Below are 18,876 nucleotides of genomic sequence, written 5' to 3'. Positions count from 1 at the left end.
CTGGGTCAAACTAGAAGTCCACTTACTGTAGTATTCTGTCCCCAATAGTAGCCAAAGGTTATCATTTCCTATCTTTATCATTAAAAGGACCACTTTTCCCTCCACTACATGAATTGTATCATCACATCCTCATAGCAGGTTGGAATGAAGGTCCATTGGTCTTAAGACTATAGTTTAAAACTAAGTTGGGCTCACTGTTTCCTATATTTACAAAAACAGCTTTTTACTATTTCACCTTACCTGACCTAGTAGTCCCTGTCCTATTCGCTGCTCAGGGTATTCAATAAAAGGAAAGGTTAGCAACTGTTCCACCCTCACTCCTTGCACAAGAGGAAACACCTAGACCAGTCAGATGGTTTTCTTGTCCCCACAGTATCAGCTGAAACAACATACAGTTCTCAGAGCATTTCAGTTTTCAAACAGTATTTACAATTACTGTCTAAATCACCAATAACCACTAATCACTATGAGCTTACATAACATTCAAAGTCTATACCATATAGACACTGCTTTACAGTAGATTGCATCCACTCTTCAGCTGCCCAGCTACCCAGCATCTAATTCAGACCCAGAACCTATTTTTAACAATGACTCATTTAATTTCTTCCTTACTATCGTTCTAGCTTAGTTCAGAATTACTGCATACCAACCCTGCAAAACATAATTGGAAATTTTATTGTTAGAGCTTCATCGCTTGCTTGTATTTGTGGAAAAGATGCCTTTTTCTTCAGCTTAACAGAGAATGCTTTCTAATAGAAGTTCGAAAGTATAAGATCTATTAACAACTAATAATGGAAGAGGCAATAACTTGTTTAACCTACCATCCTGAAGATAGGCTGAAAGGGTCTGATTTCTGCTCTGTTAATTGCATCTACTGCTACCCCATCCACTAGATAACTGCTCCAACCCTGCTATTTCTTCCTCCCTCACTTACCGTCCATCCAGTGGCACAATGTAACATCTGCCTCAAAAAATATTGTGAGGTCTATTTTTAAACAAGTTTTAGGTGCAAGTTGTCCTTATCTCTATGAGTGGAGCTGCACTGATTTCCTCTCTTCTCCCAACACCCTTCCTCTCTGATAGCTCTACAGTAGTTTCACCTTAGAAATTGAAGTTTTCCAGGTATGTGCATGGCAGGAATTTCAGGAACAGAGAAAGTAGCACATAAGGGAAGTATTTAAAAAAAATAAAATAAAAATAAGCATGTGGGCATACATTTGTGGATGAGGTATTGGAAGAAGATGACTCAGCTTGGAGAACTTTCTACTTAGAAAGCAGCGTTCACCTCTGGAGCCAGAGCAGTATCCAGTATGTGCAATTCTCTTCTGCAGGGACACAAAGGAATAAGTGCCCCTTTCACAGGATTTCTGCAGCTTTATTTCTAGGATAGAAGGGAAGCAGTAGGGATAGGAAGCCACTGGATGGAGGAAGCATAGATGGTCATGGGCAGGTAGACAGCAGAGAATGGTTGTGCAACAGCTGGTTCTGTAAGCACAGCAACTAGAAGCAAATGCAAGCTTTGCATTTAACTTACAGGAGTGGGGGGGGATGAGGTTATAATATATGCTTAAACAAGTTTGAGTACAAGTTTCAGTCATCCCAGGTTTAATTCATCTTACGATGCAGCCCAGGTTGGTCTTTCCATCGATTTCAGTGTTGAAATAAAGGCCTGAATTTCAAACTAAAAATCAAAGTAAGGGGGCTTCCACACTGCAGTAATTCAGCTATGAGCACTTTAGTAGACTTCAAAATACTATTTGAGGTTTCTTCCATGATAAACCCTTCTCAGATTTCTCAACCCAAAGATATTGCTTAGACACAAATGACATGGGAATATTAAAACCCATCAGACAAGTACAAAGCAGCAGCTAATCTACTGGCCAGTCCATCAGCAAGCATCAAACAAGCCCCCTACACTCCTATTATAGAAATCCAGGGTTGGGGCTGGAAGCCAGCTGCACAGGAGCTCCCTGGAGGCCGTAAGCCCTTCTCCCCTCCAGCCCTAATGAGCAAGTCCAGCAGCTGGCCTCAGGCCACCACCGAGGCTGCGCATCCCTCCTCACCCAGTGACAGCCCCAGGCAACACCACCCTGTGCTCTCCTTTCTACGCTTTTGCTTTAACCTTTAATTTCCCAAGGGCACAACCTAAACAAGGCATGTTGTCTGTGAGCTGGGAAACTGCTTCTCTTGCAGCAACCAGGACCAGAGAAAAGTGCTGTTCAGGACTGCCCATGTGAAAATGAGGGAAAGGAGGATAAAATTCACAGGATATACAGAGGACAGCAGAGCAGGGAAGAAGGAAAACAGATTTTCAGAGAGGCATGCAATGGCTAGGAGGGAAAAAAAAGTAAACGGGGAGGAATATAAAACTGCAAGAAGAAAAAAGCAAAGATACAGAAACAAAATAGGTAAAAGAACAGGCAACATTGCATCTTTCAAATTAATACCTCCTGCTTTTCTTCGGGAAATGAGTTGTTCAATTTATGGGGAGAAGGAGAGTAGGGGTAACAAAACAACTTTTTTGAAATCAAGCTTTAAAGATTTAGAGAGGGAGAAGACAAATAATGACATAATTAGAGCTTTTCTGCCTAGTTCATGCCATTTTAATTATATCTCTTGCTCTCTCAGTCCTGTGCTGTAGCATCACACAGGAACACTTCTTATTTGACACCCAGGACTCTGACATGTTCTCTTCCAAAAGAGAAAGACTTCATTACCAATATTGAATTGAGAAAGCTAATCTTGTTTCCACTTTTGGCTTGTTCTTCTGTTTATTATTTTGTTTTGTTTGTTTGTTTTTCCTCTTCTAAGAGTTTAATAGCTCTTTCCAGAACAAGGATAGCTCAGTTACATAGAAAGACAACACTTAAAGCATGCAATATTCATTAATGAGTAATGAAATAAGACATGTATTTTACTCCTGGACAGTTAATTACCCAGAAGATGCAGTCGGGAAATGCCCAATTCTGTTTCTCTAAAGTTAGCTAGAAAGTTTTAAATATATAAACATTTTGTGCTCATCTTTTAGTTATTTATTATTAATCGGGTTATAAAATATTTAATATAGGTATACTGCCCACAAAGAAAGGCATTATATCATTGACAAAAGTGAAAGATTCCCATTTGCGCAGCATCAGTAAACCTCCATCAGACTGAAAAAGCTAATTAAACATTTCCATCTCTAAGTCTTAAAGACTCTTTTACAGTGTTACTGGACCATAATTGGACAAATAGTTCAGAGGCACAAGTCTTTACCTAAACACATTCTGCTGCTACCAACCAAATCTCCATCCTAACCCTTTTCTACATAAACTGAGCAGCAATAAGACTAGTGTATACAAATAGAGTATTGCCCAGGGAAAAGGAATCATCTCGAAGTCTGAAAATAGGATCAATCCTCTTGCGTCAGCTGTGGTCAATGGACACAGCAGAAATGTATTCAAGAAAGAATATGGTAAGCAAAAGAATGAAAACATTTAAAATAGAGTCTGTGGTAGCCAAGTGACAGTTTGAGGAGACAGTGTGTTACAGACTCCTCCAAGGGGAAGTTCAGGTGGTGCAACAGCAATGAGCAAACTGGGAGAGCATTAGTTTCCAGTTCAGATTTGTGCAATTGCGTGCCAACTACTGATCAGCAAAAAGGGAAGATACACACACTCTAGATTAAAAAAAAAAAATGCCATGTAGTTAATTTCGGCAGAGATGTTAACAGAAAGAAAAGACCAGAACCTAAAGGTATTTGTAGCACTGAGATGTCCTCTAAAGATCAGATTGAATACTGACACAGCACTGCATTGAATGACCAGCACAGAACATCATCAGCCAGCACAGCACAGCCTACGGAGGTCAGTGTTTCTAAATACATACGTGTTACCACCAGTAACTACCAGCTCACTGTGCTTAGGCAAATTCTGGTTTCCCACTGTTAAGCTGGCAGAGCCATTACAGAATCAGATGGATTGATTTAAACAGCATATATCTCAAGTCCAAAATTAAACATATACTTAAGTGCTTTGCTGGATCAAAACTAGACAGTTCAGCAGCTTGTAGGTTTGAGTCTTCCCACGACAAGGTCAGAAAGCAATTTTTTTTTTAATATACAAATTTTTCCCCTTCACCCTAAACATGAAGCTTGTTGAATCATCTATGTATTTCACATAAGCCAGAAGTTGAGTTAAGCATATTACACATCTCCAAATCATAAAAGCAACTCTATTGGTAGTCAGTCTTGAAACTGGTGAAGTACACACATTCAGCTTTTCAAAACATGAACTGAGTGCACTTGGTGTTCCAGTAGTCAGCAAGGAGGCTAATGTGAACAAAAGAGTTAATGCTTCTCTTAAGATCATAGCGTTCCTCTTAACGTTCTTCTAAAATCATAATCCTTCGTGTTTATTGAATGCAGGATGCTCTTTAGCCATTTCAGGTATAGATTGAAATGTATTTTGGTCTCATTTTACTCAGGGAGGCGTGCACAGACTGTAGTTCAGGAGCAAAACAAAACGCAGCACTGCAGAAAATGTGCCGTCACTAATAAACAGAGATGCAACGCTTGTGCTAGCAGTCAGGCCAGGCCAGGCCAATAGCTAAGGTAGGCTCAAAGAAATAACACCACCTGTCCAGTCCCCCTATCTCCCTCTTTCCCTCTGATACACAGATTTTGTGTTAATACTCTTTAATATGAATCAGTGCAGCACTACAAACTGCAATCCTAACTGAGCCACTGACTTTATGACTTGTCCGTAGGTTAAATAAGCACCAAGTTCCACAGAAGTTTCCTGCAGCTACAGCTGGGCCACTGCAAATTGCTCTACTGCATTTGACACCTCTTCGGACCAGGCTAAGGAGCATCGGACCTGAATGCCTGCACAGCCAGCAGAAGGCATCAGCACCATCTTGTGGCACTCGCATTTCTTCCACCTAGAGCCTCCCAGGAGTCAGCCCGCCAGGCTGCGAGCCCTTCAGACTCAGAATTGCAACTGGAACCTGTTAACTTCTAACCCCAAGTGTTAACACCAGACATGACCTTCATGTATCAGTCACATCTTCAGGGACAGTTAATGGTTCCTCCGGAGTCTGAGGGCTGCTGATCAGGACTAGTGGACAGATCAGATGCCCACTCATCTGCAACAGCCATTTCCCAACCGTAACAAACAGTAAATAATTGAATAAACAGAAATTGAATACTGCTGCCCTGGCTTTTTCTACATACCTTATGTTTTGCTGGACATAGGAGAGCAGTGCTGTGTTTTGCTTGCTAAGATGGGCTCTCCTTTCCCGTGTCGTTCCAGTAGTAATTCTCTGCTTACACTCCAGTACAGCTCTGCCCTTTCTGAAAATCAACAGCAAATTTCAATAAACTGCTCTAATCTCTCCCTCTGTGGGAAATGTTTTACCTGAGACATCTGATGCTTCCATTGCCTCTTTCACAGCTGCAGCTCCAATTAGCAGCTAGATTTATCCCCTTCTGTGATCTCCTGATGAAGATCTCCAGCTCACCAGAGAGACTTCTGTTACGCACAATCTTGAAGCTTTTACATCGCATTTCATAACATTTCCCCTTAGTCTGCTCCAAAAAGCCATTTGTTTTTCCCACATGACATTCAGCTTGACCTGAATCATTAGCTCGTTTCAGCAACATGTTCCTCAGGCCCATGTCATCCATTAAAAAAAAAAAAAGTAATAACAACAACCTTGTTTCCAAGACCAATGCTGAGGAAAGTCCACTACTAACCTTTCTCCCACTCTCATGAAAAGCAGTTATGTTCCCCTCAATTATCTCTTTATTCACATTACAATTCTTGTAAGCCTAAGTTTTACCATTTACTAAGTACCATTCCATTTTTGGAAATTCACCAAAATTACATCTATCGCACTTCCTCTGGGTCTATCTTATCAAATAAATTTAATGGAAGTTCTATGCCATATTGAGAAGAAGCTATGGTCTACTGTCAAATTAATGCTTTATATAGCTTTTTACTGTTATTGTGTAATTTAAAAGAAGTCTTAAACTGCTGAGAGACAATATAGCTCTGCAAAATTGAGTATGTACTCATGTAACAGAAACAAATATGTAACAAATTAATTTGATTTTTGTCCATGTCAAATATAGTATTCACAGTAGATGGCAATATTACTGTGAAAATAAATCTTGCAGAGCAGAAACAGAAAAAAGGTTGGATGCTATAATCATATTAACAAAATAAAACAGATGTGGCAAGAATATAAATGAAACAGAAGGTTCAAGCTTCAGCCAAACTTCCAGCAGATACAATGAAGCTGGAACATTCTTATCCTTTCTAATGTCACTGCAAAAAAACGTGCTAGAATTTAAGAATTTTATTTTTTTTTCAGAAGCACATTTTTCTGATTAACACTACAAGAGAGACCCAAGTGCATCCCTCAAAAGGGTATTCAAGTCATTTTGTGGTCCAGCTGACTCTAGTCAAGTTGTCCCTTGCACTTTCACTGTCTTTTGGGAGAATACAAGTTCTCCTGAAATCACTCTGTTTCATGCATTCACCTACCAGGGATTCAGGCACAGGCACCTACCAGGGATTCAGGAACTTTAAAACTTGATGGAATATTCTGTGCAGGGGTACCGTCCACCAACAGTGGAGAAGGGCAAATAAAGCGCTTCAGGTAACCACAGACTAGTCAGCAGAACCTCACTATTTGGTGACAAATTAAGTAAGCAATCAATCAGGCAGTCTGTAAGCACCTTGAAGAAAACAAGATGATAAGAAAAAGCCAACACAATTGTCAGGAACAATTCATGGCAAATCGATATAACTGCTTTAAAAAGAGCTGATCGAGCATACGGGGGCAGAAGGGACAGGTCATTGCAACAAACAAACAGAAATATGGTCTAGGTGAAGGTGCAATTATTTCAGTCCAGAAGTGGTTGAAAAAGATTCGAATGATGTCTTCCCAACATTACCATGAATTTCATGCAGACATACAGGCATTGTTATACTGAATATATTCATAAATTATGAAAGAAAATATTTTTTAATCTCTAAAATTTGCAGATGATACAAGCTTGGCAGGTGTTGTAAGCTACATATAGAACTGGCTCAGAATAACTTAATGAAAATTAAGGACTGGCCTAAAAAAAAAAAAAAAAAAAAAAAAAAAAAAAAAAAAACAATTACTGTAGTAAAATACTAAGATCTAGAAAAGATATCAAGTGCATTAATAAAATTTCAGTGGGGAATAAATGCCTAGGATGGCAGTGCTGAGAAGAAGGATTTGCAGGCTGTACTAGAAAACAAATGTAAAAAAGAGTCAATAACAATGCTCTTCAAAAAGACATATTTTAGCTAGAGAAATACTAACTTTGTACAACCAGCACTAAGTAATGTAGAATCCCGTCCTGCCCTAGGTTCTACATTGAAAATGAAGACAAACTGGAGCAGTCTCAGAAAAAGGCAAAAGGATGACAAATTGAAAATTCTAAATTTTAAAGATTGAAATTGAGATGAGGACAAGGTTTATTAATTTGGGGAAAGAGGAAACTAAAGATGCCTGTGAAAATGGTATGCTATCATTGAAAAAAATCATGGGACAGATGGCAGGTCAAGTGTTCTCCAAGTCCACTGAAGGAGAGGAGGAAAGACGATAGGAATCTGAATTAAGCTTGAAGCAAAAAAAAAAAAAAAAAAAAAAAAAAAAAAAAGATTGAAAATGAATATTAGTAAGCACCCTCTATGTAAGGGATACTAAATTAAATTCTGCAGCTGAGTATAGTGAAAAGATTATAGAAGGTTCCTCACTGAAATGTTTAATAAAAATACTAGAAAAATTTCTTTAAGAACTGATATAGTTAATAGCCTAATATACTTTATGGTGCCATAATACCTGTTGATTGACTAGCCTTTAGAGCCTTCAGCACATCTATAGCCAACAAAATCAGTGCAGGTCATGATAGTTATATTTTTATTAAGGCATCTGTTTTTTAGCCAAGTAATTATATTACCATGGATTATGAGATCTATTTTCAAGTACCCCTTCTTTGCCTTCACAGATGTCTACCAGCATTTTTAATACACACATTTCTAATTACAGTCTATGGGAAAAAACAAACAAAAACCCCATAGACATTATGGAATAGCCAGCTTCCTTTCCTGTCCCACCCCCTACAAAAGCTAAGTGGATGATATTTACCTGTTCTTTCCAATATGCTCGCTCGCTCTCTCTCCCCCCCCCTCAAATCTGCAATAGTAAAACATGACATTTATGTGAATTAACTCCCAACTCATTTTTATTGAATGCAGACCTATTCCTCAGAATGCAGTTGGTGTTGTCTAGAAAGTCTCCTGGATATTCTCAGATATATTGCTTGATGTAATTGAGCATTGAATTGTGGTCATAAGAGACAGAATTAATCAAAATCAATCAAAATAAACTCTTCAAAAGTCAAATTAGAAGCTGATATATAGTTATCAATCAGTTTTCAACACAAGCAAAGTTCCTTATTGGTATTCCTTCACTAGATTTGAGATAGAAAATCTGTACAAAATTGCTCATTTTTCTCCTGTTTTGTCTCATGTCTAAGCAGAAGTAAGGTTTTTATTAACCAGTGCAATCCTCTCAAAAATGTTGTGGTCAAAACATAATTAAAAGTTCAAGAATTCCCTTCCAAAGTATACGGAATTTATTGATTCCAATAAAGTTATGCTCCCGTATTCAAGGCTAAAATTTGACACTACTCTGCAAATTATCTAGCATTACCAAATGCTGCAAAACAGCAAAAGCACTCAGCTGAGACTAATGTTACAAAAAAAGATGCAAAACGCCCATTTAGAGCTCCTCAAATGCTATTAGCTGCAGTTTTGCCTCTCCCATACTGTGTATCTTATTACATGCAGTTTTACTGTTCAATCATGCTTTGCGCAGGCAGCCCCAGCCCTGTTGGGGACAGGCATTACTTCATGCAATTGCACCAACCTGTTGGTCAAACTGCAGTGCTGCTCTCTAACACCAGACTTTTATAAGCACCTCACTCCCATCTCTTCAAAGCCCATGTAGCTTATTAAAAACTAAAGCATTTGTACTTGACTTGCTAATACCATGTTGTGACAGCACCCTTTGGCTGTATGCAGCCGTGCTTTGGAATTGGGATTTTGTTCTGCAGGACTAGCGGTTTCTTATCAGAATTTATTATACTACTTACTTAAATATATATATATATATATATAATTATCCTCACTCCCTCACATCATCTCTAGGTGGCAGGTGTCTGAATTTTAGCATAGTGTTCACTTGCCACCTCATTGTCACAAAACAGCTTTATGATTAAAACCAAAGTCATTGTTCCTCATATGAAAAAGACATCATGTATTTCACAGCAGATATTTCTATTTCTATCTTGCCACCTGTTTTATTGGAGAACTATTGCATAAATTAAGCTTGCAGAACAAAGTCACAGAGTTCACATCAAATTGCAAGCAGAATGTGCAGTTTACACTGCTCTTAACTGCAGAGAGAAAAATAAGTGAAGGCTACAACATTGACTAATACTCTAGCAGCTTCTAGTACTAATAGTCTAGCAGCTTCCCTGACACTCCTGCTTTGCAAGTGTCACTATCAGACAGGCAGTAGGAATGCTAACTGGAATGCAGGAGCCTGGGATTTTCAACTGACTGGTACAGTGCCACAAAGGTCCGGTCAGTTCTGGAGGACAAATCCTTAGAACAGGAGGTTCTGGGAGTTGAGAATCAGTTTTGCTTTCATCTCTGCACCACCATGGAGTTTCAAGTCCAATCTTCCTCCCTACACACACACACTACATGTAACTGATGTGATCATTAGTGCATTAATGCCCTTTTCCAGCATTACCCCTTTCAAAACAGGGCCCACTAAGACCTCTCTTCCTATATATCTATCTTTCTGCTAGCTGACAAGTCCCCTTCTTAGGGACACAAAAAAGGGAACATGAATTAAAAAAAAAAAAAAATCTTCTAATAAGGCTCCAGCCAGGAACTATGTAGATCAGGGCTTCATCCACAAGCCAGAGAAACTTATTGATCTCATGGCCTCTTTTCTGTCATCTTTTTAACCAGAGAAGCTCCACATACAGAGAAGAGGCTATAGGGCAAGTGATTTGTCCTACCACCACAGTCCCTGCTCAGCCATCTCTTCTTTCCTTAAGGCCCCAGATGAGGCTGCAGACAGGGAGCTCCTGGGCCACCAGATATGCTGCTATTCCCAGCTGCTGATAAGCATAAGCCCAGGAACAGAGTGGGAGCACACATGCCTTCCCAGGGATGCAAGCAGATGCTGCTTGTACATCCTGTCTTGATATTATCTATGTGCTCATAGCATTTTGGATATGTGATGGATGTATCAGTCTCCTCCATCATGAAAAGCTTGGGGACAGTAACAGAAGAAAGGATAGTGCCCTCAGATGCCTCCACATGCTACTTTAGACCCACTCCAGTCAAACTATCAGCCAAATAGTTTTAAAGTAAGTGTTTGCCAATTACATTACTGAGGTTGAGAATGTGATGCTCTTTACTTCTGATGCAGTTAAACCATGAGACAAAATTGCTAGAAAAAAAGATTACTTGGTGTGAGCATTAATTCCTTCACAGTGGTTTTATGGTTTAACCCTCTCTTGAAAGCAATCAAAGCAGTCTGGCAGCAAAAACAACTCTTAAGTCCAAAAACTGCTGGTTAAACTAAGCTTTGAAGTGTAGAAGTAATCACTTACCTGTAGATTCCTGACTCAAAGTTTCTTGACTACTACTGATGTAAGAAGGCACTGGAGTGATAGAGAGTGAAGCTGGACAGGATAAAGGATGTGCCAAATCATTTTGAGTAGGAAGACATTGACCTACAGGAACAGCAGCATCTTGAGAGAAAGTGAGAGGGAGGTGAAGGTCCCCATACACACAGGGATTTTTCCAACGAAGCAGCCCTACTGCAGGAGCACCAACAGCATCAGGACCTGACAACAAAAATCTAGAATTAAAACCTGTCTCCTTATAATTTTGGAGAAGGACAGTAAAATAAGATTAAAATAGGAGTAAATATTATGTTAGCTTGCCCCCTTAGAAGGAATGGTACATTTTAACCTAGTTAACTCTCAGTAATGCTGAGAAACGCTCATTTAACTCGAAGTACTTTCGGTACGTACTCTCTTTGTAGTCTCCGTAGCATTTACAATGAAATAAGCCATCACATTTCCCGATGTGAATCTACCTTTTGCTGTTGTCCTGCTCACACTAAGATATCTGCAGGGCCTTGTTTGCACATTACAATCTGGAGGTTTCTCAGTGAGACTAGTAGGCCAATGTTGCCAATCATTTATCAACATGTTTGTAATACAAAAAGGCAGCACCCCCCAGCTCCAGCCAGATTGACAGCTCAGCAGAAACACTGGGAACTACGGCTGCTCCACTGACCCCTCAGACGCTGCTCTGCTGTCAGATGTCCAGACCACCTAGATGCAACCCTTGGCTCTCGTGCTGCACACCTCAGCAATTCTTCTCTTGTCTACCAAGTACTAGCTTGGGCTTTTTTTCCATCTATTTTTAGATTTTCTTTAAATTGCTTTTTTATTTTACCTTATTTTTTTTAAAAAATATTGCTTTTTTGGGGGGGGGGGGTTGGGGGGAAGAGCAGGGGGAAGGAGAGATCTACCTTACTATAACATATGTTATCTGTGTTACTATGTTACTTAATGGTATTGTGACAAACCAGTAGGGCTTATGGCAGTATGCCACAGGACTGTGGGATACTGCTCCCTTGTAGAGGTCAGTCCACTTCAACTCTCCCAGCTTTGAAACTTTGCTTTTAAAACTTACCTGTATACTGCAAAACAAACAGACTTACTATGTCTGTCCCCTGCAAGAATTCTCACTTTTGACAGATCCTTTTTAAGAAAGCCTCATATTATCTTATTTTCTTCCTAAATCTCAAGTCCATGACACTTGCAACACCAGTGGCAGTTGGATAGGAAGTGTCCTGCCCACAGAACTGGACTATTAAGTGCAGGCAAATGTTTCAAATCCATCATGGTCCTGTGAGCATGCTCACAAAATTATGGCAATTTTCACTTGAAATTACAAATGCTGCTTTGTCAAACACTGAAATATGATGCATAAATGGAGCTCAGACTTTCAGATATGATCATATAACAAATCCTTCTATGGAAAATAAAGCATTTAACTGTACATCATGCCAGACTGGCACAGCTAAGTCAGACTACTGGCTAATAATTTCTACCATAGCAATATGAGAGTATCTGACTCCATACTACTGTTTAGTAACTCTAAACCCAATTCTAGCAGATATTATATCTAAACATCAAACGGGGGGATGGGGCAGGTGGAGGGAACAACAAAACAGAAATTGTTCATCAGATTTTTCGTAATAGGAGCCTCTAGGCATTAGAAAATAAACCTCTTAAACTTGTGTGCATCCAAAGACTTATTTAAGCTAGCTACTAGACAGACAGATACAGCAGAGGCCATCCAGTGTGGCCACTCCTGAAAGAGAACTGGGTGTCATTGCAGAAAGTCCAATGAACTACAATAAAACATCGCTAGATAGTCGTGCTTTAAACATCTGCTGCTTTGCTGTTTGTTTTCAGCACTCTCTTATACTGAACTTTGCCTCATGCTTTTATAGAAACCTAGGACTGATGAATTTTCTAGGAAGTTAATCTCCGATATATTATTAGATTTCTGTAGCAACTATGTAACATATTTGGACCTGTCAAAAATACAGTGGAGTTAGCAACAGATGGCTTTGTCTAGATAGACCTACAGGTAGAGAGCCTTTTTCCTCCAGCTTTACTAGGTGCCATTAGGATTTCTGTACAAGAATAGTCACCAGCTTCACTTTGGGTTTTACCTGCAAGGGATTATATGCCGCAGCTGTAAGCATGTACCATACAGACCATCCAAGACCAAAAACCTAAGCTACTCTATGAAAAGTTTATAAATAAAATTTCTCGTAACGCACTGCCTCTCAAGTGAAGAGAAGCCCTTCAGGGTTTTAACTGACGTGACCAATGAGATTAAACAAAGCAAACAACCACTTTCTCTTTGGCCACTTCTGGTAAAGATCTTGTAGCCACATATAAATATATACCGTCAGTATATATACATTTCTGTATGTATTACTTCTATTGGATAATTATTTTTAAGTGCCGTTTTATATAAAATATATGAAAGTGCCTGTATGCGCGTGCACGTACATACACACAATTCTACCCCTTCTGCCTGTATTTCAGCCAGCCCATCTCTAGGATGACAGAGCTGGGACACCGAGGAAGCGAGAGTAGTATTTTAAGCTGTTAAATCGCAAAGTTGTAACCACAGTTTCTTCTGCGCTCAGTGAAGCCACAGAAAGCTTTGGGGAAAAAAACGACCCTGAAGGCTACACTTAAAACGGAGACAACCTTGAAAAGCGGTCAGAGTTCAAAACCATGTATTTCAGTGCAAGCCCAACACCAGGGCCGTTGCCGAAGTCCCAGCTAACCTCGGAATAGTAACACACAGGTTACTACCCTGCTTGACTGCACGCTACGGGCACACACTGCTTCTGCCTGCTTTGCTGAACCACTGGCAGCAAACCGACAGCTGAAATAAGAGTGTGTGCAGAAGTAATTTACTATATACATATACATTTTTTAAAAAGTCGTGCCTGTATTTTAACAGTTCTAACAGCAAAAGGAAGCAATATCTAGCTCTTAACACAGCTTCTCAATCCCAAAGCAAGGGTTACCAAGAAATATTTAACAGGACTGCTTAGCAGAGCAAGAGAATTTACAGTGGGAAACAGCAGTATTTACAAATTACAGTGGTCCTCCTGCCCTTCCCCAGGTGTTTGAATACAAGCTTTGCAAAGGGGGGGGGGGGGAAGCACATGCACTCTTTATTAGCAATAGGTATGTATGTTAAACTATTATATCCTGAAAATGCTTCTCCCAGTGCAAATGAATGCAAGGCACTTGATAGTCCCTTAGAGCTTTTCCATGTGCAAAGCCCCAAGGAGAAGATCCTAAGACCTGAATATGGATACAAGCCTCCCCCCCCACACACACACACAAGTTTTCCAAGGAGATTTCCCCTGTGTTGCTGTGACTGTTAGGGACAGGAGTAGTGTTCAGCATTTCCCGCAAAGAGGCTCGATTGGCACCGTGGGGGTTTCTCCCACTGCCGTGCCAGGGGAGCTCCCAGGTTTGGCCCCTCACACACACACACACACCCCTCCCCAGCTCAAATATTCTCCCCGCAAATCTAAAATTGTGCATCTCCTCCTGAACCAGTAATCCTCAAAAATAACCCCTGGTCCTGCTCTCTCCAACCAGAAAAGTGCACCAACCACATAACTCAGTAAAACACCATTTCTGCTCCCTAACATAACAGGGCAGAAACTAAGAGGAAAAATGAGTTTACCCTTGATGGCCCATGACCCCCCCATACCTGGGCGCGAGACCGAGCCCTTCGCAGGCTCGCAGCGGCCCATCAGCTGTGCCCTGCGCGCCTGCAGCTCCCTCCTGGTCGCTGGCTTCTGGGCAGCCCCCATTTCCCAGCGCCTTTCCTCCCCTTCGCTGCTGCCTGCCGGGAGCCTCCTATTTGTGCACCAGCTGCCTCCTGAAGCCCGCAAGCTACGTACTGGCCACGTGCTAGAAGCTCAGCCTTGCCATTTAAAGCTTTTTTTCTTTTTTTTTTTTTCCCCCTCCTCTCTCCCCCCTGCTTTTCCATCTGCCCATGAGTCCTGATGCTAGCAGCAAGACCCACCTCTTTCTTCCTGCAGCCACGGCGGAGCGGGAGCTGCTTTCTCACTGCACGTGGCTGCTCTGCAGGGAACCAAGCTCAGACTCAGACGGAGGGGAGAAAAGCCCCCCCCCCCATGTGCTCGGGAGCACGGGGGTGGCAGAGACATGCACACCTGGACAGATAACGCCTGCCAAGGGCAAAATCCTCTCTCTGCAGTGACAGCAGCAGGGACAGCTATCCATCATGGGGCCATAAGGAAAGTTCAGGATGAGCCAAGCGTATCCTCACAAGATAAAGTACATTAAGCAACAGCATATATACTATGAGTGAGTCACCGCATAGAGGGACCCTGAACCAGTAATCCTCAAAAACAAGCCCTGGTCCCTCTACAACAAAACAAGGGCAAAGTCGAGAGACTTGGGCATGAGCGTTTCAGCTCTACATTGCTCCCTGCCCCCCAGCTCCCTCTTCCACTGCACACATCCCTGCTCAGTGCACAGGGCAGAAGATCCAACAGACCCATCAGGTTCTACATAAGCACCCAGACGGGCAGGCAGCCCTGGGCCCAGCCAGGTCTCAGACCACCCAAACTGCACAGCCTGCCTGCTCCCTGCCAGAGGTGGGAGCCCAGCAGCAGGTGCCGGGCTCGCTCTGTGCATGGAAGGCTGCAGGCAGGTTGGCTGAGGCACCTGAACCACATGTGGCCAATGGAAACTCATAAAACTCCTCCCCGGTCTGGTCCTGCCTCACCAAAGTCCCTAGCAAGAGGAGCACCACCACCTGGGGAGGAAGAGAAGAAGGGACTCATCTCTGCAGGTCCCAGAGGATGAGGGCACCTCCTCATCCCCTAGGATAAAACCCCCAGAGTCCCAGCACTATTTTCGGATTTGTCCCACAACGATAACTCCAGGCTCAGTAGCCTGGGGGTGGAGGGCAGCACAGGCACGAGGGTGCCCGAGAGCAGTTTGCCCTGCCACCTCTTCACCTCAGGCTCAAAAGGAACTTGAAATACCTCCCAGGTACATCTGCTCTAGAAAATATTCTCTACAGTCTGGCTGACCTTTCTAAGGCATTAAAGGACCTCAGACACCTAATTTCCAAGTGACTTTAGCACACTTAGTCTCAGTGCCTTTTGTCTTGTACAGATACTATGATCCCATCTTCAGGTGACCTATTTGAGAAGGATACTGTATCCTGAAGATGCAGGATAATTTTGCTGTTCTTCATTTTGACTCAGACATTTATGCACATGCTACTAAATGGCAGCTACAAGCTAAAAGATCTTACAGCAAAACCAGTAGCCAGTACACACAACTGATAAATAAAATTAGTAAAGAAAGCTTAATAAAAAAAGTTATGTTGCATGAATATCATACTAAAAAAAAAAAAAAAAAAAAAAAAAAAAAAAAACACGCATCTACTAGAAAGGAGGTGGGGGGACAAAAAAATAAAAACAAGAAAAAAAGGAAAACAAGTCATGCACCAGAAGAATGATAGAAGTGGCAGTATAAAGAGCATTTGAAAAAAGGAAAAAGAGAGGACAGTCTGTCCCGATATCCCCAGGCAATAAGGGAAGAGATTTGCAAAAAAAAGCTTTAGTTCACCTAGCACCCCTATTTTCAGGGCTTATGAATCTAAAGGAAGGATCTAGTGGCAGACCTCCCATGCGAGCGCTGGATGCTCCACCCATGGGGATGCTTCCACGTCGCTCGCGTGCTCTCCTGTTGCACCATTCCCACCGACTGAACAGGCTCTCTCTGCGACCATGGTTACCATACCGTGCATTGGCATGAGATGTCACAGAAGGTTGTAGTAGCCAAGTATTGTACAGAAAATATTAAGAAAGAATATAAACATGTACACAGATGCAACAATTAAAGTTGTCCAAACACTATCCCTGTGCAGTTAACAAATTGTCAACATATCTGTTTTAACATCCTTAACTATTTTCCTTTCTCTGTTTTTTTTCCCCTGCATATACAAGTACATACATATTAAAGCACATGAATATGTGCTGGGAAATAAAGCTCAAAACATTTTTGAAGAGAGAGATTGTATCAATACATTTCAAAGCATTTTTACAAAGTATTTTAAGGTCTGCTAATGTAATCTACTGTTGTATGCGGAGCAGATGCTAACTAGCCTGGACAAAAAGAGATTGGTTGTTTTGGCATTTTTGAATTCAGAAGTATTTTTTCAGGTGAAATCAGTTGGGAATAGATGACTTACAGGTGACAAAGAAAAAAAAAAAAAAAAACAGTAACAGACCACAAGTATCATTCTCCATTATGTAAAAAAAGACACAAGCCTCTATCAGCATTTTTTTTTCTTAGTCTCAGACATTTCTAGTACACATACGTGTATATAGATATATTTAGCCAAATGGGATGACGGTAATTAACTTCAAGAAATTCTATTCTAGCTAAGCAGATTTGACATCCACACGCAGCATAAAAACTGAAAGTGCATACATGGGACTTTTTTCAAAGTTTGGGTTAAGCAGAAAACCAGCCTTTAGCTGTGTACTATCTATACGTGCCCTAGTTCACACTTGTATAATCTCTTTGCCCGACTTTCAAATGCTAGTGTTGGGCTGCTAGAGTGTCTGACACCTAACCAGATGCAAAAAAGCAACTTGACCATAGTATGATAGAAAATTAATCACATCAACTTTTCTTATCTTGGCAATCACTATGTTCCTTCCCCTCTGTGGACAGGGAATTACCCTTTGGCTGCCTCTCGTTTGGTTTTATGCTCTCAAGACAGCCATACTTCCCATGGTTGTTACTAATTGCTTCGTACCTGAGCCGCACAAGAACCAAGCTCTACGTAAACTCCAGAGAGAGCACGTGCGAAAGAGAGAACCCCACACACAGCAATTTATGTTTCCTCTACTAAAGATCTAAGTGCCTCTCAGGACATTATCTCATGTCAGGTATAGCACAGAAGCATTGCTTACGTGCTAATAAATACAGACACACCCACACATATGTATTTATCCATATATCCTAGTCGCATTCCACTTTCTGACACGTAAGCAACTTCCTCTGTTTCACATCAAGACTACACATACATCCAAGGACAGTTTTAGGTTCAGCCACAGAGCAGAAGACACAGACCTTCACTATTAAGTTCTGTAGTCTATATGGGCAGAAGTCTTGATGTTTTGACATCCAGTGCAACCAAAACCCACAAGCCTAACAGCTTTTATTCATCCCCATTCCCTGAGGTAGTGTAGCTGAATAAAAGTTAAATAAATCCTAGAAACTTTGCTTGTTATTATGAAAATGCAGGAACAATAATTAGACTCCACAGCATCAAGCACTTAACTCCACTCTCTCAATTTAGCTGTCTTGTACCTGGAGAAAGGACAGATCTGTTTAGAAAAAAGGCAGTAGAACTTCTTGTTGCAAGTGCTGATGTAACATGGGGTTTGCTATAGACTTTCACAGAAATAAATGAGACCATCAATAGCAATCTGTCGGGGAAGTCTCACTGTGGATTAGACGCAAACTGCTAACGCACTTTCCTAATTCAAGCAGTTAGTCAACAGGAATGAAGTACTGGCTACAGAGTGCCAGCTTTCTGTAATATATAACCTAACATCACTGCAGACTATGTAAGTATCAATGTAGGAAGTTCGATTAGCTTTTTTTCCTTAATAAACAGGAGAAAAGTCTTACTTGGCACAAACTCTCGTGGTTTTGAGTAAATAGTCTCCTCAGCTTTTTTCCCCCCTTCGCCTTCTTTCCTGTGAAATCTGTCTTCCCCTCATATTTTTAGCCCCAGTATTGACAACCCCATGCACTAAAAAAGATTGGAAAGCAAAAGCTGACAGAGTAATCAGAATGGTTTAAACTCCTTAAAATTGAGGAGTAAAAGTATATTGGAATAATTAGGGGGTTTTGCATGTTGGAATAATTAAAAAAAAAAAAAAAACAAAAAAAAGTAGCCTTCTTATTTATGTGCCTTGAAGGGGAAATTAAAAGCATAATATCACTACCAGATCCAAATTTCAATCTTCTCTGCCTATACAAAGAGGCAAGTTTGCTCACCTCCCACCTGAGGTAGCAGACTCCTCCTACCCTTCCCTAACTTGTGAAATAGTCAGTTGCTTGTATATCATCCTCCTTCCTTTTTT

The sequence above is a fragment of the Rhea pennata genome, chromosome 1 (assembly GCF_028389875.1).
Source record: "Rhea pennata isolate bPtePen1 chromosome 1, bPtePen1.pri, whole genome shotgun sequence".
In the NCBI taxonomy this organism is placed as follows: domain Eukaryota; kingdom Metazoa; phylum Chordata; class Aves; order Rheiformes; family Rheidae; genus Rhea; species Rhea pennata.
Note: the sequence above shows the minus strand (reverse complement) of the source record.